Source organism: Pleurodeles waltl, chromosome 1_2 (assembly GCF_031143425.1).
Source record: "Pleurodeles waltl isolate 20211129_DDA chromosome 1_2, aPleWal1.hap1.20221129, whole genome shotgun sequence".
NCBI lineage: Eukaryota > Metazoa > Chordata > Amphibia > Caudata > Salamandridae > Pleurodeles > Pleurodeles waltl.
The window spans coordinates 1,016,192,531-1,016,214,792 of NC_090437.1; the positions used below are offsets into that span (position 1 = coordinate 1,016,192,531).

The following is a 22,262-nucleotide window of genomic DNA, read 5'->3' on the forward strand; positions in this document are numbered from 1 at the left end:
GTTTGTTTAGGCATCGTGAGCGCTGTATAGTCTTAAACCATATAGCAGATTAAGTCTGTGTGGTAAAACCTACTGAAACTGAGTTCAGCGGCAAAGTGCGGAAATACAGTTGTCCTTGGCACTGAGAGACTCAAACCCAAGGGATTTCCGTCCTTTTTTTTCCATTTTCCAGCCTATTTTTGGCTGGGGCCGGGATGGGGGTGAACGAATATATATCACTCTGTCAGCAACATCTGTCTCCCTGAACTTCTGCAACAAATATCTATTCACAGTTTGCCAGAGCCAGCAACATTTGGCAGATGTCTACGCTTTCTCTTCTGTGCTCTTTTGTGTTCCCAGATGCCTAGTTTGTCCCGGTTTTGTTGTTTTGAGTCTTCCACCTAGCCTATTTTATTGAATCTCTCCTAAGGTGGTATTCATGAGCACTTTTTTCTGCTTCGCACTACATGTTAAATGTTTTCTTTCCATGTTGCTGCCCATACTTGTGCATGTTTTTGAATTTCAGCCAGAAAAATGTGCTTGACAAATTCCTGAGATGTTTTGTTTGGCGGTTTAAGGGAAAGTCTTCTAAAGATTACATCTTGCTTTTTTAAATTTTCTGTATTTTAGCCTAATCGTATAAACTGACGTGTTGCATGACTTTTCCGAATTTTGTTAGTATAATGGCAATATTGTTAAAGACTGAAAGTGCTGCAAGGTTGCTTTGCACTCTGGTTTATATTGTGCTTCATAATTGCCTGGTATGCAAACCGAGGAAGCATAATCGAAATTCTGCTGACCTTGGCACAGTTATTGGGGGGGAAAGCACAACTGCTGGGGGAGGAGATATGTGTTTTCGGTTTTATTTGATAAGACCGTTGGCAGTTGTTACTTTACCACCCTGCCCTTTAATGTCTTAAGATAGGCATAACGTTTATCCGTCCTTACCTTCAGGACTGGAACGCAATCTGAGAAGAACATTTCACTCCAAAGGCTGGGCCATACCATGATTACACTGGCGTATGTAGAGGAAGAAGTAATTAAATAATAGTTTGTGCATTTAGCGCGATCCATTGGTGTTCAGTTTGCAGGCAGAGGATTGCATTTATGGGCATTTTTCAAGGGAAGATCACTCTTGTGAGGCAGATGTTTGCAGCTTTGACTGTGTGGTTGTTACTGCCCTGATAATACTTTGGGGTAGAGGCTTTTACAACCTTCCAAATCTCACCTGCGTGTAAGTGGATGTTATGGGTCGTCTCTGAATGTTAATTTACAGTGTGCTTTGGGTCTTGTGATCCTCCACGCAAACTAGGTCAGTTGTGCTAGAATTGTTTGTTGTATGGTCCTGACTGATTACTCAGATGCAACAGGCTCAGGGTTCCATAAGGCTTGAATGAATGCATGTTAGAGTACTATTTCTGTATCGTGCTCAACTCCGCTGTATGTGGTATTTGATTTTTTTGTTAAAGATCTCTGTCCAGGTAGTTGGGATTGTGTTGTCCCCTTGGAATTGCTTTGATTGCATCTGACAAGTTTTATACTTGATTTCCTTTTGTCCAGTGAGCTCTGCTCCTTCGTAACAAGGCTCTTGAATTTGAGATGTGTCTACCACTCATTCTGCAAGGGGCTTCTTATTTCATACCCCTATCCTATGTCCCCAGTTCCCTTGTTTCATTGTACCATTGTTGCCTGTCCCCTCAAATAACGGCTGTTCCAGCTTTCTGTTTCCTAGTTCCCTATCTCTAGGAATCTTGGTGCTTGCCATGGTTTTTGACTGTGATTTGTTGTATTTCTTGCAGTGTGGGATGGCCTTTATTGTTTTGCAATAAGTACAGGATTGCCGAATAGCCGCCCTTGTACCTGAAGCCTTGGACTACAGGCGAATATGCATCAGAAGAGCCCAGCCTTCTCTGCACCTTACAAGGCTCCTCTGTTACAGGGCCCGAGTCCAGCTACCACAACTGCTTTGTTCTTGGCACTTCCGGGCCCTGCCTTACCCTGTGTTACTGCCATGGTAGGGCATTCATTGCTCCCTCTTTCTAAATATCCTGAGTGCCTTCAGACCTGCGGCATCCTTAACACTCCTTAACACTCCATGTTAAATGTGGTCAGTGGAGGAAAGGCAAGGCATGTGGCCATTGGGGGATGCCCAAGAAATCTGAGGCAGGTAGGGGTATTGTGGATGATGGGAAGACAGCGCTGCAAGATGGAGTGGCAAGTTATGGTAGGAAAAGATTGGATACATGAGAACATGGAGTATGGAGTAGTTATCATTCATACCTGCTTGTGGATGCTGGATGCTGTAATATGCAAGTTTTTGTTTTTGTCGAGCGAAAGGAAGGATCTTGGCTTGTGACAGGCAGATCTTTCTAAGTCATAAGGATACATTATCTTGCCAAAGACAATAACAGACATACGATACAATCCTTTGTTGCATATATTGTTGTTGCAAAGGAGAACATGTTAAATTGCCTTGAAACATGACAATTTATTAAATAATTGTTCTGGACATAATGCCACTACACTGTTAATTTAGAAAACAATAATAAAAAAGAGAAGCAATTGTACGTTCTACCGACCTTCTTCCAGGTTCAGAGAGTGTCGCCTTCTTGAGGTTGGAAGATTGAAGCACACTTTCCTCCGCATAAAATTTGAAGCTCAGATTCAAATGTTGGAGAATTTATGGCAAGCCACCCCTTATACATTATGTGGCCACAGGCTGTCTTCCTCCACTCCATCTCCCTGTTAAGTCAGGTTGAATGTGTTTTTTTTCCCAATAGCATCTGCTCAAGTCTTACTTGTTTTTTATTTCGATACTATTTTTCAGTCATCACGTTTTTTCAGGTATTTAAAATTCATTGTGCACCTTCTAGGACTTCATTATGGTCCACGGGCATGCAATATTAAGAATGAATTTGTCTAGAAACCATCTTGAAACCTTAACTATTATATATTGTTCAAACAAACACTAAAAATACACATTGGTAAATCATATTTCCATAGCAATGGGAAAACTAGCTAGAATGGCTGATACAACCATGAGTTTAAAAGAGATCTTATTTCACAAAATGACATCAGGGAGAACAAGTCTTGCAGAGAATTTGCAATATAAACATGAGATGGGGAAAGTAGAACTGCTAAGGTAAAGAATCCCAGATCTTCACTTGATCGAACCCGAACATGGCATACATAATGTAGACCTTATAGTTGTTTACGTATATGTACGTAGTTTATTTTGAATTACTTGGCAATCCACTTATGATTATTTATGTCTTTTCAGTGTTCAGAAATTGTATAACCTAGTCATTGAATATCAAGGTTAAAAAATAAATAAACCATACTTTAATTCTTAATGTATTTTACGATGTCCTAAAAAAAGATTTAAGCACAAAAGGAATGCTGGAGCTGCAGTGTTTGATCTTCTGCATTCCCTTATTACTTCTGCTGTGTGTATTTCACTTCTAGCAAATGCTCTGACAAATCTGATCTTTTGGTGGCTGAATGTCTTAGGATTTCAACCTCCTCATCCGTGCCTGGACTTACAGTGCAGCGGATTATCATAGGTGTCCTTCTTACCTGCAAAATCGTCTTCTAGCTACACAAGAGTTTGTGGTTGGTGGAAAGCAGTATGTGTGTTATCTGTTTGAGGCATCACCGGACCACTCAGTGTCGACATACCTAACAATGGATAGCTTAATTCCACCAGAGCTTGGTCTTAAGTACACAGTACAGAAAAGCCATGGAGTTCCATACTAGTATAATACTAGGAAGAATCCTGCAATGTCTTGGAGACATAATTCTAGTGGAATCTTCAAATAGTAATTATCGGGTCTAATCCTGGTATCTACTGTTGCTTGAACCTATCTGAGGCGGACATTATCCTTAAGGTACCAGAAACCGACTCTATGAAACACTCAGAGTAATTATCTCAGGGATTATGCATCCTATATCCATTTGCAGATTGAAATACTGCAAGCAATGAAGAAATACCTGATAATTCAGGAGTTAGGAATAGGAGGGGCCTGGGAAGCGGGGTGGGGTGGGCATTAAATTTCACAAAGCTTTCCATACTGGCTCAGTGTGTAATTTTGTTATTGAAGTATGTCTGGGCACCAACATTTCCAACTAGGAAGATGACCAAGGTTTCAAAAGAGTAAAAATCCTGGCCTATCAGCAAAGTTCGGTTCTGCAGAAGTGAGTACTGTTGCCTATTTACCAAATAGTTCCTCTGTGGTAATATACTGGAATGTTGAATATCTCCAAGCACACATGCTGGTGACGGTCCAAAACATAGTATTGAAGACCATGAGGACTACCTAAAAGAGTTGATCATGATGTTTTGGCTTCAAGCGCGACATACCAGTTTTCTGACTATAGTCCTGGCTGTGGTTAATTCTGTAATTTCCCCGCAATGCCTGCTCTGCTTACCAACTCCACTGGAATAGGTAGTACCAGTGCCTCACCCTCTCCCAGTTGTAGTTCCTGACTCAGACAAACTAAATCTGGCCTTCCCTTCTCATAGGGGCCGTTGGTTTGCGCAGAGAGGGAGAACATAAGTTGACAGGAGACCAGATGTTCAGTGGTAAAATATTTGATGTCTTGAAGCTTGATATCCTTTTGTCATCCTGCTGTGACCGCAACTGGGTGACCAGAGGCCATCTGAAAGTACCCACCGGTACACTCTAAAAAGACAAAAGGGAATACCTTCTGTGAAACCAGATGTTCCCTGATTGAAAGGTGCATAGATTTGTATGTTTTCATTCAGTTTACACTCTTCCTGATTAGTTGAAGTGGATTTCCTTTCATTTCCGGTTTCTCATACCAAACATTGGTTAGGAATTTTATTGCTGTCTAGCTATCATAGTCGTGGTATGAGCGACCCTTAGCAGATATAAATGTGTAGAGTTTTTCACTTAACCCCCTAAAATAAAAACAAAATTGTAGAACAGCTTAAGGAAGAAAGCCTCCCCTAAAGTTTCTTTTAAGGGAAGGTGATTGCTGTACTCAAGTGCTAAAAATAAAATGAGGCCTGAGTTGGCTGACTTCCAGTCAGAGGTCCCAGCTGTTGGACAGAAAATGTCCACTGCATGCATGAATGAAGCTGGGAAAACCACTGTATGCATGGCTGTGCCGTGAATCAAGGACACAGCAGGTAAGGGAATGCTTTGAGCGCAGTGCTCAGGCTTTCCATTTGATGAGCAGAAATTGCTAGTCACGTTTAAAGAAGAGAACAAGTAGAAATATGAAAGTGCAGTAATGACTGCAAATTCCTTGGTGGCCATCTTGTTCTTCACTTCTTCCTTATGAAACTTTCCCACATCTTTTGCAAACTCTGCCAGATCCAGATGTTTTCAAATGTTTCAGTGGCTATTGCAGCTACTGGGCCAGACCTGTCAAGGTCTTGTGGTCCAGGAAAAAAGCACAGGAAACCAGTGAAGAGGTTTTGTGGCTTTGGACAAAATAAGCAAAACATAGCATTATGCGCCTTGAAAGGGAGTCTTCTTTTTCCAGAAGGTCCTGGAGTTTGAGGCACACAGGTGCTACCTTTGTCGGAGATCAGATGGGAGGTTACTTCCACTTCTTTTCAATGGTCGAAATACTATTCTAGACCCCCGTCTCTTTAGCTTGTTCTGTCCAAGAAGGTATTCTCTGACAGATAATTATTAGGATTATGTAGGACAAGTTCTGTGCAATCAACTTTAATAACACCTACTTCTGTATTCCACTCTGTGCACCTATTATATTTATGCTATAAAATGATTGGTAGGTTACTAATATCACGTCATCTCATTTGGGTTTGGTGTGCTTGGCTTTTGCCTCTGTAACGGAAGCAGTGGCTGCCTCTTTACATCATGCAACTGTCCATGTGCATCCATATTTGGATGGCCTGATTGGGACTTCCTATCCTTTGGGAGCTTTGGCAGTGTTCGACAAAGTGATAGGCATCCTTTTTGACTCAGGCTTTCAGTTAACAATTTCAAGTCCATTTTGACCAACCATCTGCACCTGCCAGTCACAGAAACTGTACTGGATACAGAAACAATTGTCTTAATTTATGTGTACCTCCAAGAGAGAATGAATGAATTATAGTCATGCCACGTATTAAGCAAATCATGTCTGTTAATGCCAGGCATTGCCTGGATGTGCCAGAGATGGCCATTTACTACTGTTAGACCATACATTATTGGTATGGACTTTGTCAGACATTGCCATGATGAGCACTTTTTCCGTTGTGTGCCAGACGAACGAGTTACTTACCTTCGGTAACGACTTTTCTGGTGGATACATTAGCTACCTGTGGATTCCTCACCTAATGAATTCTCCCATGGCGCCAGCATTCGACGGAAATCTTCTTCCTAGTCTCTGCACGTCGACGAGGACGTCACTCTAGCCCACGCGACGCCGTCTGACGTCATACAGGCAATAAGAGGTCCTCGACGACGTGCCGACGTCAGTACCAATCATTTTTTACGTGCATGAGAACAACCAGGCAATGCAATGAAAGAGCAAGGCAAAATCCCATAACATTGTAAAAATACACAACATTGCATGAATAACTGTAAATCTTTTATATATATATAACTCTCTCTTTTAAAAAATATATATACACATCAAGTATATACACAAAGATATATACATATATACATATATAAATATATTATATACAACATCTATTGCACCCTCGAAGACCAAGAGGAGTGTACTCAAGGATTACTTGGTAAGACCAGAAAGGCAACGGGGAGGCGGGTGGGACCGTGAGGAATCCACAGGTAGCTAATATATCCACCAGAAAAGTCGTTACCGAAGGTAAGTAACTCGTTCTTCTGATGGATACAACTACCTGTGGATTCCTCACCTAATGAATAGAGTCCCAAAGCAGTACCACGCCCGGCGGTGGGTGCCTAAATGGTCAAACCAAGAAATCCTGCAGCACTGACCGTGCAAAATGGCCGTCCCTTCTAACCTCAGAATCCAAACAGTAATGTTTTGCAAAAGTGTGAAGGGACGACCAAGTTGCGGCCTTGCAGATGTCGACCACAGGAACACCTCTGGCCAAGGCCGAAGTGGCCGACTTAGCTCTGGTGGAATGAGCTCTAATGCCCTCAGGACGATCCTTCTTTGCCAAAGAGTAACAGATTTTAATGCAAAGAACAACCCACCTGGATAGTGTTCTCTTGTGGACTGCCTTTCCTCTCCTCTTGCCCACGTATCCAATAAACAGCTGATCCTCCAGCCTGAAATCCTTTGTTCTATCAATAAAGAAGCTCAACGCCCTCTTTGGGTCCAGACGGTGCAGTCTTTCTTCCTCTTTGGAAGGATGAGGCGGAGGATAGAACGTGGACAAAGTAATTGCCTGAGCCAAATGGAAAGGTGAAACAACCTTCGGGAGGAAAGCAGCCTTGGTCCTCAACACCACCTTATCCCCATAAAAAGTTGTATAAGGGGGCTTTACTGATAAGGCCTGCAACTCACTCACTCTCCTTGCTGATGTTATAGCTATCAGGAAGACTGTTTTTAAAACCAAATACCTTAAGGGGCAAGAATGCATAGGTTCAAAAGGGGACCCCATAAGGAAAGTCAGAACCAAGGACAAATCCCATTGCGGCATAACGAATGGCTTTGGAGGATATTTATTTAGAAGACCTTTCAAGAATCTGATAACAATAGGGGATTTAAATAAAGATGGTTGGTCTGGAAGACATATGAAGGCTGACAAGGCCGATAAATAACCCTTAATGGTAGCCACTGCACAACCTTTCTGCGCTAGAGACAGAGCAAAAGACAAAACGTCCGATAGATGAGCATGCAAAGGATCAATCTGCCTCTCTCCACACCACGCAACAAATTTAGATTAGCGTAGATAGATTTAGTGGAGTGTCGCCTGGCCGCTAATATAACATCCACTACCTCAGGCGGGAGAGAGAAGGAACTCAGGTTGCCCCGTTCAATCTCCAGGCATGTAGGTGCAGACTCTGGAGGTTGGGGTGTAAAACCTGCCCCTGCGACTGCGAGAGGAGGTCTGCCCTGAAAGGGAGACGGAGCGGAGGGCACATTGAGAGTTGGAGAAGGTCGGAGTACCATACCCTCCTTGGCCAATCCGGAGCTATTAGGATGACTAGAGCCCGGTCCTGGCAAATCTTCCTCAATACTCGAGGAATCAAGGGTATGGGAGGAAACGCGTAAAGCAACTGGCCGCACCAGGTTATTTGAAACGCGTCCCCCAACGCTCCCTGCATCGGATACTGGAGGCTGCAGAATAACGGACAATGCGCGTTCTCTCGAGTGGCAAACAGATCTACCCGAGGAAACCCCCACCTCTGGAAGATTAAACGGACTTGATCTGGATGGAGACGCCACTCGTGGTCTGCCGAGAATTGGCGACTGAGACTGTCCGCACGCACGTTCAAGACTCCGGCCAGATGGTTTGCTATCAAGCAAATCTGATGGTCCTTTGCCCAGGACCATAGTCGAAGAGCTTCTCTGCAGAGAAGGTACGACCCCACTCCTCCCTGCTTGTTTATGTACCACATCGTGGTAGTATTGTCCGTTAGGACCTGTACCGACTGACCACGAAGGGAAGGGAGGAAGGCCTTGAGAGCCAGACGTACAGCCCGTAACTCTAACAGATTGATGTGAAACATCTGTTCCTCTGGAGACCAAAGGCCTTTGATCTCCAGATCCCCCAGATGAGCTCCCCACCCTAGAGTGGAAGCATCCGTTATAACTGTGGCCACTGGTGGCGACTGCTGGAACGGCTTTCCTTGTGAAAGATTGTTGCTTGCAATCCACCACTGCAAATCCACAGTAACATCTCTGGAGATCTTGACAGTACTCTCTAGATCCCCTTTGTGTTGAGACCACTGCCTTCGGAGGCACCACTGAAGAGCCCTCATGTGCCAGCGAGCATGCGTGACCAACAGAATGCAGGAGGCAAACAGACTGAGCAGACGAAGGACCTTGAGGACTGGAACTACCGCTCCATTTCGAAACATTGGAACCAAATCCTGAATATCTTGAATCCGCTGAGGCGGAGGAAAGGCCCGACCCAATGTTGTATCCAGTACTGCCCCTATGAACAGGAGGCGCTGAGAGGGCTCTAGGTGAGATTTGGGCTCGTTCACCGAAAAACCCAGGTCGAACAACAACTGGGTTGTTGACTGCAGATGATGCGACACAAGCTCCGGGGACTTGGCTTTGATCAACCAGTCGTCCAAGTAAGGGAATACTGCTATCCCCTTCCTTCTGAGTTCTGCCGCAACCACCGACATCACCTTCGTGAAGACTCGAGGTGCTGAAGTAAGACCAAACGGAAGGACCGCAAACTGATAGTGCTGCGATCCCACCACAAACCGGAGATACTTCCTGTGCGACTTGAGTATCGGGATATGAAAGTAAGCATCCTGCAAGTCGACAGACACCATCCAGTCTTCCTTGTTCAACGCCAAAAGCACCTGTGCTAGGGTCAGCATCTTGAACTTTTCCTGCTTGAGGAACCAATTCAAGATCCTCAGGTCCAGGATTGGTCTCAAACGACCATCCTTCTTGGGAATCAGGAAATACCTTGAGTAACATCCTCGACCCCTTTCCTGCTCTGGGACCAACTCCACCGCGCCCTTTGAAAGGAGGGCTTGTACCTCCTGTTCTAGCAACAGGAGGTGTTCTTCTGAACAATAAGAAGGGCGGCGGGCGGGATGAGGGGCGGGAACTCCCGAAAGGGAAGGGTGTAGCCTTTTCCCACAATACTGAGAACCCAAGTGTCCGTTGTAACAGTCTTCCATTTGGTGAGAAAATGCTGTAATCTTCCCCCTACAGGAGAGGAGTGAGTGGGAAATGGTGGAAGCCTAAGGCTGCTTCCCCTGCTGCACCCCGCCAGAGGAAGAGGCAGAGTGCTGCTGAGAGGCTCCTCTGGTGCGGACCCTACCTCTCCCTCTAAAAGATCTATAGGGATGGGAAGAGGCAGGTTGCTGATATCTTCCCCGAACGGAAGAGGAGGAAGAGCCACGCCCAAATCCACGAAACCTCCTGAAAAATCTGGAAGAGGCCGTGGAAGAAGGAGCTTGGAGCCCTAACGACTTAGCCGTTGCCCTGCTCTCCTTAAAACGTTCCAAGGCCGAATCAGCCTTGGCTCCAAACAGTTTGTCCCCATCAAACGGGAGATCCAACAATGTGGACTGTACATCCGCAGAAAAGCCCGAGTTACGGAGCCAGGCCTGCCTCCTTGCCACCACAGTTGTGCCCATTGCTCTGGCTACCGAGTCGGTCGTATCCAGTCCAGTCTGGATAATCTGGGTCGCAGCAGCCTGGGCATTTGAAACAACATCCAAAAGACCCTGGGGAAGCTCTGTAAATGATGAGGAAATGTCATCCATCAGAGCATGAATATACCTCCCCAGGATACAGGTTGCGTTGGTGGCCTTCAACGCCATACTGCAGGACGAAAAAATCTTCTTGGACTGCGCCTCCAGTTTCTTTGAATCTCTGTCCCCAGGCACCGTCAGGAAAGAACCATGCGCTGACTTGGATGAACAGGAGGCCTGCACCACCAAGCTCTCCGGCGTAGGGTGCCTAGACAGAAAACCAGGGTCAGTTGGAGCCGCCCGATACCTCCTGGCCACGGCTCTGTGAACTGCTGGGGAAGATGCCGGCCTCTTCCACACCTCTAACACCGGATCCAGCAGAGCGTCATTAAATGGCAAAAGAGGCTCCGCTGCAGCTGAGGCCGGATGTAGCACCTCTGTTAGAAGGTTTTGTTTAGCCTCCACCACCGGCAAAGGAAGGTCCAAAAAACTAGCTGCCTTCCGTACCACTGCGTGAAAGGAAGCAGCCTCCTCAGTATATTCTCCCGGGGACGAAAGATCCCACTCAGGGGAAGTGTCCAGCCCACTGGCCGACTCCAGACCACGCAGCCCATCACCCGAGTCCTCTAGCTCTCCTTCCTCCAGGGCTCGTTGGTACTCCTGCTCCTCTAATACACGGAGAGCACGTCTCCTCGAATGAAGCCGTTGTTCAATACGCAGAGTCGACAATGCCTCTGCCGAAGTCGAAGATCGGCGCCGATCTTCAGAAGCCACCGACGCCGCGTCCGGCGCCACAGGTAACTTCGGCGCCGACGAAAGAGCAGTCGAAGCAGATGGACCCACCGGAGTCACAGGCCGAAATCCCGACGTCGACGGGATGGAAATCCCCGGGGCCAATCCCTCTGAAGCCACCGGAGCGGCCACCGGCGCCGACACCGGCGCCGAGCCCACGTTCCCAAAAGGGAGAAAGGGCATAAAGGGTGCCGGCCGAAGAGGCGCAGGATCACCCAATGAAAAGGCCAAAGGCCCAGCCGGAGCACCCCCTGGAGCCATCTGTTGGAAGATGGCATACATCGCATTCAAGAATGCAGAACTATCGGCTCCAGGGGTGGGAAAAGCCGGATACTGGGGTGCCTGTCTCGGAGGCGACCCCGACGCCGGCCTCGACGTCTGCGACGCCGGAGATAACACCTGAGGCTCCAATACCTCAATCACCGACGCCTGTCCAGGTGAAGTCGGAGACGCCGGAGAGGGCAACGGCGTCGAAGGATGCGGCGTAACCGTGGGACTGATCTCCCATGTCCTTCGGCGCCGATCCGAAGACCTGGAACGAGTCTCCTTTGAATGACGCCGAGATTCTCTACGGCGCCGGGAGTCTCGATGACGCCGATGTCTTGGCGAAGAAGACTTCTTGTGATGCTCCTTTTTCGATTTCGCCATAAACAGCTTCGCCTCACGTTCCTTGAGGGCCTTTGGATTCATGTGCTGGCATGAATCACAAGTCGAGACGTCGTGGTCGGAGCTCAAACACCAAAGGCAGTCGGAATGAGGATCCGTCACTGACATCTTGCCTCCACACTCACGACAAGGCTTGAATCCAGACTTTCTCTGCGACATTATTACCACAGCGAAAGACTACGCAGCAAAAATACACTGTAACCACAAAAGTAACAGTTGCTCCCTCGAAGATAACCGTTTCGAATGCACGGAAAAAAGGGAACTGACGTCGGCACGTCGTCGAGGACCTCTTATTGCCTATATGACGTCAGACGGCGTCGCGTGGGCTAGAGTGAAGTCCTCGTCGACGTGCAGAGACTAGGAAGAAGATTTCCGTCGAATGCTGGCGCCATGGGAGAATTCATTAGGTGAGGAATCCACAGGTAGTTGTATCCATCAGAAATTGCTACATCATTTATCATCATGTGGCCAGTTCGGGTTTGCCCAGGGTTCAACTCCCAACACCCACTTATACACAGGATGTCTCTTTCTTTGTCCCTGTGACACGTATGCATTCTAGTTACTACATTAAGTTTAAGAGACTGAAAAGTTTTGTCTTTTGAGAGCCATTCATATTTGTTTATTCCTTACCAGAACATCTGGATACCGGTTTGGATACCTCCGCCCTGCTTCCATCCTGGATTCTGTAATTTGGTTTCAACTGGAACCCACTCACCATAATATTTGTACAATTGCTCAGCTTTCGATGCTCCTGCTGCTAAATAATTCCTACTCGAAGGACCAGTTTGATTGTGCTATTTCTCTTTACCACCGTGATAAACATGGAAGCACTGTGTCACTAGCATTTGCAAAGGCAGAACATGGGTATATGGAAGGTGTAGAAAGAAGGTGACCCTGAATGAGAAATAGTACAGCCAGTGTTGTATATCACAGCAACAGCGGCTCATAGGGGCCGCATCTCCAAATATCTCCACAATCAACTTTTGCAATGGCTTTGAATTGGTGCTGGCTCATTGGACTACTAATTGGACGTTCCTGACACTTTCGAGTGCAATTTCACACTGTTTGTGTGGTTGACACACTCCCCTCGGCTAACTCAATTGGCCTTTTCCGTCACATGTTGATGGGGACCCATGAAATTATTTAGAAGGGCTGAAATGGTAAACATTAGAACGACCATGATGTACATAGTAATTTATATCACCATGTGACATACCTATGTACCGAAACAAGCAGATTTGCTTACAGATATTATTGACCCAATGTTTTTCTTGTATATTCATAACTTGCTCTTCTTATCATTCATTGTGTGACCTGTGCACTGACCACAAATTGATTCTTATAATTGTAGGTATTTACATAAGTAAAATGCTCTGTCATATTTTTTGAGTTTGTGGCGGTTCTTCCTGGGGCAGCTTTTGTGTTTTAAATGGATTATTTATTAACTGATTGATTCCTTATGTTTATTTGGAAATTATACTTCTGTCATTCATTGTTGTATTCTATGAAGGCCGAGGCCTCTGCAGAGGTCCACCTTAGGCTGCGTGTTATGTTCAATGCGCGTGTGTAATGTTTCCATGTCAACTCATGCATTATTTCATTAAGTATTCTGGAATGGGTATTTCTCTAAGATCGGCAGTTGTGTTTCTGTTGATATGGAGTAGGACGTGTATCTGGAAGGGTGCCATATAAATAAAGATCCTACTCACCCTCTACGTTGTGGATTCGTACTTTACAAGTGGTGACGAGTGGCACCACTCCTTAACCCTTTACTCGGCGTGCAATCACCTCATCCAATATTATTTTTTTGTGCTCTACTGGGAACCTGGATTACTTCAAGTTCCCTGGATTATCGTTATTTGTTTGTACCGTGTGCTGAACTGGTGCCTGTATTTTGCAGGAGGAGCTTGTTTTCGGCACAGGTACTTTCCCAGACCTTGTGGGCGGTGAATACTGGAGTGTGCCGATTTCTATTTTTCTGCATGTCGTGCTGTTGGCATTTGGTGCGGTATCTACACGGAGTGGTGTTCTCACGCCTCTGTTGTGTGCTTTTGTTGGATTTCGGTACACACGCCACATTTGTTTCATGATTTTAATATGCGTGCAGCTTGGAACATTATCGTTAGATTGTAATATTGGTGAGCTACAAGAGGATTTATTAAGGGATCAAGTAATCATGCATGTAAATGACTCTTCTATTCAAGAGAGGCTGTGGGTGAATGAGGATTCTAATTTACAACAAATTTCAGATATTGTCAGAAAAGCTGAAATGTCTTCCAGGAGTGCAATAGTTATACAGAAAGAGTCAAAACTAGATGAATGTGTAGGTAAAGTGCATGCTAAAAGTCAAGAACGAAAAGGTGGAAGGAAACAAGTCAATAAAGATACTTCAAAATAATTCTCCAAAGAAAATCTTAAATGTTTTAGATGTGACAGTAGATCACATTTAGCGAACAGTAAATTTTGCCCTGCATTAAAACAGAAGTGTTCCTGTATGTGGTGTGATGGGGCACTTTTCCAAAGTTTGCAGAAAGAAACTTCACAATAGTGTTAAATTTGTGGATGAAGGGAGTGACAGGGATGATTTTCTTTCATGGGACAAGAGAGAAGATGACAAGTTTGTATTAAACATTAAAGGTAGTGAAGACAACATTTTAAATGTTGATATAGAAAAGGTCAAATAAAAAAACAGTATGTGCTGTGACTATTGGTGGGCTTAAGGTTCAAATGTATGCAAATTCAGGCACTCCTTACTCTATTATTAATGAACAAATTTGGTATGACAAGTTTGCAAAAACATTCAGTAATGAATTGGTCAGTCCTGATATTTCTCCAGAAGGTTTTTCTGGAGAGAAAATTTGATTTATTAGTTTTAGCAAAATTCTATTTTGAATTTAAGGATAGATCGAGTTTATGTAAATTGTATGTTGCTAAGAAAGGCCCTTCAGTTTTAGGTTGGAAAAATCAAGAAGGTTTGGGTATTATTCCTGAACCTGTGATGGTAATTGTTGAGTGTGAAAAAATAAGTGATTCGATTCGTAAGAAGTTTGCTAAGGTTTTTTGTGATCGAATTGGCAAATTAACTGATTTCTAGCACAGAATTGTTCTTTAAAAAAAAACGCTGTTCCTAAAATTTTCAAGGTGAGAAATATACCAATAACAATTAGGAAAGAAGAAGAGAAGGAGTTGGATACATTGGTAAAGGAGGGCGTTACAGAGAAAATTGAATAATCTGAATGGGTTTCCCTGTTTGAAATTGGTAGATGCTCGGATGGCAAAATTAGATTATGTATTGATTTATGTTACTTGAACGATAATATACTTATTGACCAATTTCCTTTACCTCGCATTTTGGAAATGCCTCCTACTATTAATGGTGCAAAATTTTTCACTACCATAGATCTTTCTGCCGCTTATCACCAGATTGTGTTACAACAGAATTTTAAAAATTACACTGCATTCATTAATCCTGTTGGTTGTTACCAATATAAATAATGCCATTCTGGTTGGCTTCTGCAGCTGCAGTATTTCAAAGACATATGTATTCCTTATTTGGTAATATGGCAAACGTGCATTGTTTTCAGAATGATATTTAATTAATGGCAAAGATGAAACTGAACATGATTGAACTTTAGATCGTGTGTTAAGTGTTCTGAATGAGAGAGGACTAACAGTCAAATTTTCCAAGTGTTAATTTGCATTTAAAAGTGTTGCATATTTAGGCCATGTGTTGAGCGAGGAAGGAATAAGGCCCAAACCTGATTTGGTTGATGTGATACATTTAGCCCCAGAACCAACTTTGCAAGGATGACGTGAGATCATTTCTAGGTCTCACCGAATTTTATTCAAAATATAGTATGGATTTCTCGTACAAAACCTTCCAAATAAGACAATTACTCAAGAACAGAAATAGATTTCTTTGGAGTAAGGAGTGTAATAGAGAATTTGAAATTGTCAAATCAGCTATTGCTAATGCTGCTGCCTTATCAGGTTTTGGTCTGAATTTACCTAATATTATACTACTGATGCCAGCAAGAAAGGTTTGGGTGCTGTATTATCCCAGAAGACGGTTAATGGTGGTGAATCTTTATCGCTTATGCCTCAAGAATCTCTCACTAGCACAGAGGCGAAATATTCAGTCATAGAAAGAGAGACGTTAGCATGTGTGTGGACTTTGGAGCATTTAAGAGCGTTTGTATGGGGCAAACCATTGAAGGTGAGAAGTGATCATAAACCATTAGTTAAATTACTCACAACGAAAGGCATGATCAAAGCATGTGCTCGTCTAGATTATCAATGAGACTTCAGGATTTTGTTTACAATGTTGTTTATGTACCTGGAAAAGACAGTTTCTGCTGATTTTCTTTCCAGTATGCCTCTACAGGTTAAGGAGGAAATTCTTTCTAAGTGGGATAATTATCATATTGCTTGGATACATGATGAAGATATCCCTTTTATTGACAAAAAGGCATGGGAAGAGGACTATGCTAAGGACGTTATAGTGCAGAATGTTTTACCATACGTTGTTCAGGGATTGGCACAGAAGAGAGTTTTAGAACCTATCTTGAGAACATTCTAGGAAGTTAGAAATGAATTATCCCATATATGATATATTATGGAGCGGTGATAGGGCTATTCCTCTAGCTAGTCTAAGGAGATTAATCACATTGCAATGCCATGAGGAACATTGAGGGATTGTGAGGACCAAACAATCAGTAAAAAAAAATGTGGTGGCCTGGTTATGACATTTTCATAGAACAGTGTTTGTGAGATTGCATAAAGTGTGCAAATGCTGACAAATCTTTGAAGACATTAAAACCCTATATGTTTTTCTTGAAACCCAGTGAGTCCCTGGGAGGTGATTGCTTTGGATTTTATGGGCCCCATTAGTGATAAAGGCAAATACATTGTTGCTGCCATAGACATTTTTTCTAAATGGCCTGTCATTGAAATTGTGGATACTGATGTAGTCCTTAAATTCTTGGATAAGATGTTTACTGATGAATGTATTCCTACACAGATAATTACTGATAGTGGGGTACAATTTATCTAAAAAAAAGGCTAAGGATTATTTCAGAAGAGTAGGTATAAAACATTGCACTAACTCTTTATACAATCCCAGTGGTAGATGTTTTATTGAACTCTTTAACAGAGTACTTAAAGGTGCCATTCAATCTGAAGGTATTGCCCATGACAGTTGGGAGTTACATGTACATAAAACGGTGTAGATGTATTGTACAACAATGAACGAGATAACAAGATGTACTCCTTTTGAAATTATGAGAGGTAGAGTAGCAAGAATTAAAAGTAATCCCTCATGGTTATTTGAGAATTTTGTTGATACTAAGGATTTAAATGCTGTAAGATGTAAGTTAGGTGACACTCATGATCATTATAAAACAACATTTTATCAAAGTAGGGGTACTAAGTGTGGAATCAACATTAATGTAGGAATGTTAGTCAAAAAACCATGGAAGGTTAAGAAAGGTGAAAGACAGTTCTCTAAACATTTTGAAGTAATTGAGATATTGAAAAATGCTGTGAGAGTGTCAGATGGTAAAGTCTGGAATTTAAAACGCATTGCCACCCTAAAGGGGGATAGATGGGTGTGTTTCACTTATCACAATATGCTTTATGAACACAAGATACCTTATGACTAAGACCTGATGTATGAGCCTAATTTGTTTAAGAGCAACAAAGAGAAGGAACATAGTGTGTGTGCTCATAGGGCACGGAATTTAGAAATTGAACAAGTTGGACAGGATTCTGAGTTACAGGATAAATGTAATGAAGATAATAATCTTACGAACAAGGACCAGGATATCACTAATCTTTAATCTTAGAATTTCTGAAGCCAGTTCATCAGAGTTTGAAGTGCCAGATAATAATCCAGATACTGGGAGTAAGAGAAGTTGAAGTAAACCAAAATGGCTTTCTGATTATATTGTTTAATGTTCATTATTATTGTTTATCCTAGTTAATATTTTTTTAGATCTTTTCTTGTTATGTATATATTTGTTTGTATAGGTTTGTTGTTTATGTTTTATAGGAGGAGGATGTGTTGTGTTCAGTGCTCGCGTGTAAGGTTTCCATGTCAACGCGTGCATTATTTCACTAACTATTATGGAATGGGTATTTCTCTAAGATCGGCAGTTGTGTTTCTGTGTTTCTGGAGTAGGACGTGTATCTGGAGTGGTGCCATATAAATAAAGATCCTAATTACCTTCTACGTTGTGGATTCGTACTTTACACTGCTCTTCTTGCATATTTGAACCTGAAAGTAGGAATGTGAGTTATATGAGCAAGCAGCAAAGTGAGGACAAGTTATGGAAATGTTGAGGAACAAATGTGCATGTTGAAACAGTCATCAGCCTACATGCTTGTCATGTTAAAGGAAGTGAATATTCTTCCTCCTTTCTGATGGCACATACATTGTACTTGAAAAAAACACCTTTGCTGATTTTGATTTTATTTTGTTGTTTGCAGTTTACTAACTGAGCCACAGAGATGAGCTGAAACCTTAGTAACGGAGAAGATTGTGACACGTGAGACAGCCTCGCGAGTGCTGATAAGGTAAAATATGAAACCACTTCTACATCTGAACTGTAAAGTGATTTTCTTATTGCAGTGTTACTGTAGACGTGATTCATGATTACTCACTAGTGTTAGCTGGTTCAGGCCAAAGTATAGCGTGGCAGATATTACGCAATGTCAGTGTAGTCTGAACAGAGGTGAGAGAATAGAAGCTAACACGAGATTGATGAGGTCAGCACCCACTCAAAAACCAATTGCCCCAACCAATCTTTCAGAGTTCTGTGGTGCTTTTCAAAAGGTCCCCGGGAGTAGAAAAGTCATTTAAACTGCTTAGTCAATCCTGTCACTTAGCAGGAGCACTTAGCAGGTGCATCATTTTGCACCCTCTCAACATACACTGCATTAGTATGTACTCTGGGTGATGTCAGTAATAGGAGTCTGGGTGGGGGAGATCAAGGAAGCACTGCTCCTGTGTTGCACCCAAACCAGACACTGCTTGCCTATGATGCCATCAGGAGACTTGCAGGGGCAGGAGTCGCTGTTTCTGCCAGTAGAGCCAAGCAGCCATGTTCACTATGCAGCTTAGAGGACTTTTGTTTCTCTTCTCAAAGACGTTAGGCACATACTGTTTAACTATATCCTTTTAGGGGAGGATGGCATGCAGCACACTCACAAAATACCCAAAACATTCCTAAATATTGTAGGACTGCAGCTAAAATGGAAATGGATTATGTCTTAAGATGTTGAGGGTTTAATGCATGGGCACTCCCAAACATTTTCCTAGGGCCAGAAAATGTTGTCTGTTGTATGATTGAGGGCCGTATTGATGGCAGTAGGGTGGTGGTAGGGGACGGTGGGGGTGTAAGGTGTGTATAATGAGTGAAGCGTGTACATGGTGTGGACTGTGAGTCATAGAATTACTTTGAGGGTGTAATTTCATACTGCCCTTTAAAGTAAGCCCCAAGTCTCTACAAAGCAAAACCTAGATTCGACAATTCTGCTTTACACTATATTTGAGTTGCTATCCCTCCACCGCACTACTGGTGGAATAGTTCTCTGCTTCTCATTGCTAATTTTGTTGAGTCAAGTTTACAAAGGAAGTAACTTGATTATTGAACTGTAATGAAGTATAATGGAGATTTTCTTAGCTTTAGTGAAGGAAAGTCTTGATTTTATTAAAACACGGAGGCGAGTATTATGCTTATCTTCTCTTGCTTTAATTCAAATAGCAGCCAAGAAACTACAAATCCCAGCAGACCCCGCTGGGAAACTACAATAACGAATATGTCATACAATATGTCATAGAGTATGTAACCAATCAGATGCACAGAGGGGTATAAACATATTGGCTGATAGCAACAAGTCCTCTTTTCTTGTAGAGCAGTTAAGATAGTCTGAATAAAGGTATTATCAACAACAAAATAATACATGCCAATATGAATGAAAATAGAGCCTCCAAACGATAGACAACATGAATAGTCTTTTGATCCAAATTGGGAATGAAGAGGTCTTGGAATAGAGTCGTTTCATGAGTCGGAGAAGATGCCGCTTGCGGAGTATCCTGGTAGGATGAAGGCAGGATCTTAAGTTGACTGGTTGGTAGTGGAAGTTGTACCTAATGAGAATAAAGGGAGGGTTAATAATGGACCCAAAGCGGTGGGATAATACTCGCCTCCGTGTTTTAATAAAATCAAGACTTTCCTTCACTAAAGCTAAGAAAATCTCCATTTTATTACAAGCACGGAGGCTCCTATTATGCTTAGTTCAAAGCATAGAAATTATTGAATTAGCTACATGGGATACAGGCTTGCAATAAAAGGTTCTAAAAGTTGAGACATTTGACCAATCAGCGGACTTGAGGATGTCCCCTAAGCTCAAACCTGTCCAAAAGGCTTTGGAAGCCATAGCTCCTCTGGTAGAATGGGCACCGAAAATGGAGGTGTTAATGCCAGCCAATTCCATCATCCATTTCACCCATCGTGCTAAAGTAGTGGAAGTTACAGGTTTATGAGGGGGTCTGAAAGAGACGAGGAGTTGAGCTTCAGAGGACTTCCTCAAATCCTTGGTTCTAAAAATGTATTCCTTCAAGCAATTTCCTACACATAAGTTAACATGCTCAGGAAAGTAAGGATAAAAAACAGACATTAAATTAGTTTTTGTTCGTTTTTGTACCTGAAAGAAAACACCTTGAGGGGTATACTGAACTGAGGTCACATCTAGAGCTCTAACATCAGAAATACGTTTTAGAGACACCAGACAAAGAAGCATGGTTAATTTAGCAGAAAGCAACTTTAGAGATAAAAGGGAATTAGGCGGTTGAGATAAGAAAAATCGTAGCATTACATTAACATCCCACATGAAATTGTACTTCGGTAAAGGAGGTTTGGTAAAACGGATTCCTTTCAATAAACGACAAATCAGAGGATGTTCACTGACAGGTTTATTGTTTACTCTGTCGTGTTCCGCTGAAATAGCCGACCTGTACATGTTGACCGTTCTGTAGGCCTTTCCTTGGGCTGCCAAGGAAGCTAAAAAATTTACAACTAGGACTACATCTGCTGAAAAGGGATTGGCACCCCTGAGCAGACACCAATTATGCCAGACAGACCATGCTGACTTGTAAGCTTTGGTTGTGCCAGGAGCCCAGGCCTGTCGTATGAAGCTTGCAGCTTCCTGCGAAATTCCTGGGGTTCTCCAGGCAGACCCGAAACCATCCAAGAAACTAGCTGAAGGGATTGACTGATTATTAGGTCGTGGGGATGACCTTGAGGATTCAATAATAGAGATGGGAAACTTGGAAGAAGAACGGGGAGATCTATAAGTAGCTCGAGGGCTAACGGGAACCAAGGCTGACCTTGCCAGAGGGGGGTAATCAAGAGGATTCTGGTGGATTGACGGCGAACCTGCGCCAAAACCCTGGAAATCATTATGAAAGGAGGAAAAGCATAGTTGATTTGATTGGACCAGTCCTGTTGGAAAGCATTGGTGGCCAAAGCCTGGGGGTCTGGACGCCAGCTGTAGTACCGAGGGATCTGGCTGTTTAAACGAGAAGCAAAAAGATCGACCGAGAAGGGACCGAATTTGGAAGAAAGAGCGTTGAATACTGAGGGGTGAAGACGCCAATCGCTCGAATCTTGGAGATATCTGGAACACCAATCTGCGATTGTGTTCATCTCTCCTGGAAGATACTCTGCTCGAAGCGAAATCTGATTTTGGAGACAGAATTCCCATAGGCTCTTTGCTAGCTCGGCCAGGGGTTTTGACCGAGTACCTCCAAGATGATTTATGTAACGAACCGCAGAAAGGTTGTCCATCCGGAGGAGAATAGAACAGCTTACCCTGTCTTTGGCGAAGGTTTGGATCGCAAAGGAACCTGCAAGAATCTCTAAACAATTTATGTGCAGATATGACTCCTCTCTTGACCATAAACCTCCAGTCGAGAACTGAGCGCATCTTGCGCCCCAACCAGTCCGACTTGCATCGGATTCTAAAACAAGATCTGGTGCTGTAGAGAATATTGCCCGGCCATTCCAAGCATCTAGATGATCGAGCCACCATTGAAGTTCGATCCGGGATTCGTGATCCAGCAAGATTAGGTCTTCGTAAGTAAAGCCCTCTCTTAGATGTCGGATTTTTAGACGCTGGAGTGCTCGATAATGAAGGGGACCTGGAAATATAGCTTGAATGGATGATGCTAACAGACCAATTATCCGGGCGAGACCTTTGATCGTAAGTTGTGATTTGCTGAGAACTAAGTGTATTTCTTTCTTGATATGGGAAATTTTTTGGGCCGGAAGATGAAGAGTAGCCTTGATAGAGTCTACGAGAAACCCCAAGAATTCCATGTGATGAGATGGAATGAGGTTGGATTTGTCGTTGTTTATCAGAAAACCTAACTCTTGAAGAAGAGAAACTAACATGTCCACATGTTGTATGAGAGTGGATCTGTCCTGGTGAAGGATTAGGAAGTCGTCTAAGTATACGATAATTCTG

The 22,262-nt window shown here is 43.2% G+C and overlaps 1 protein-coding gene across 8 annotated transcripts in view; it reads left to right on the forward strand.

Moving 5' to 3' along the window:
- APBB2 (amyloid beta precursor protein binding family B member 2) overlaps positions 1-22,262 on the forward strand; it is a 940,970-nt gene that overhangs the window by 123,075 nt on the left and 795,633 nt on the right. For all 8 annotated transcript variants that reach the window (XM_069201881.1, XM_069201876.1, XM_069201871.1 and 5 more), the window contains exon 2: positions 18,222-18,308. The gene's annotated coding sequence lies outside the window, so the exon portion shown is untranslated. The remainder of the gene's footprint in view (positions 1-18,221; positions 18,309-22,262) is intronic.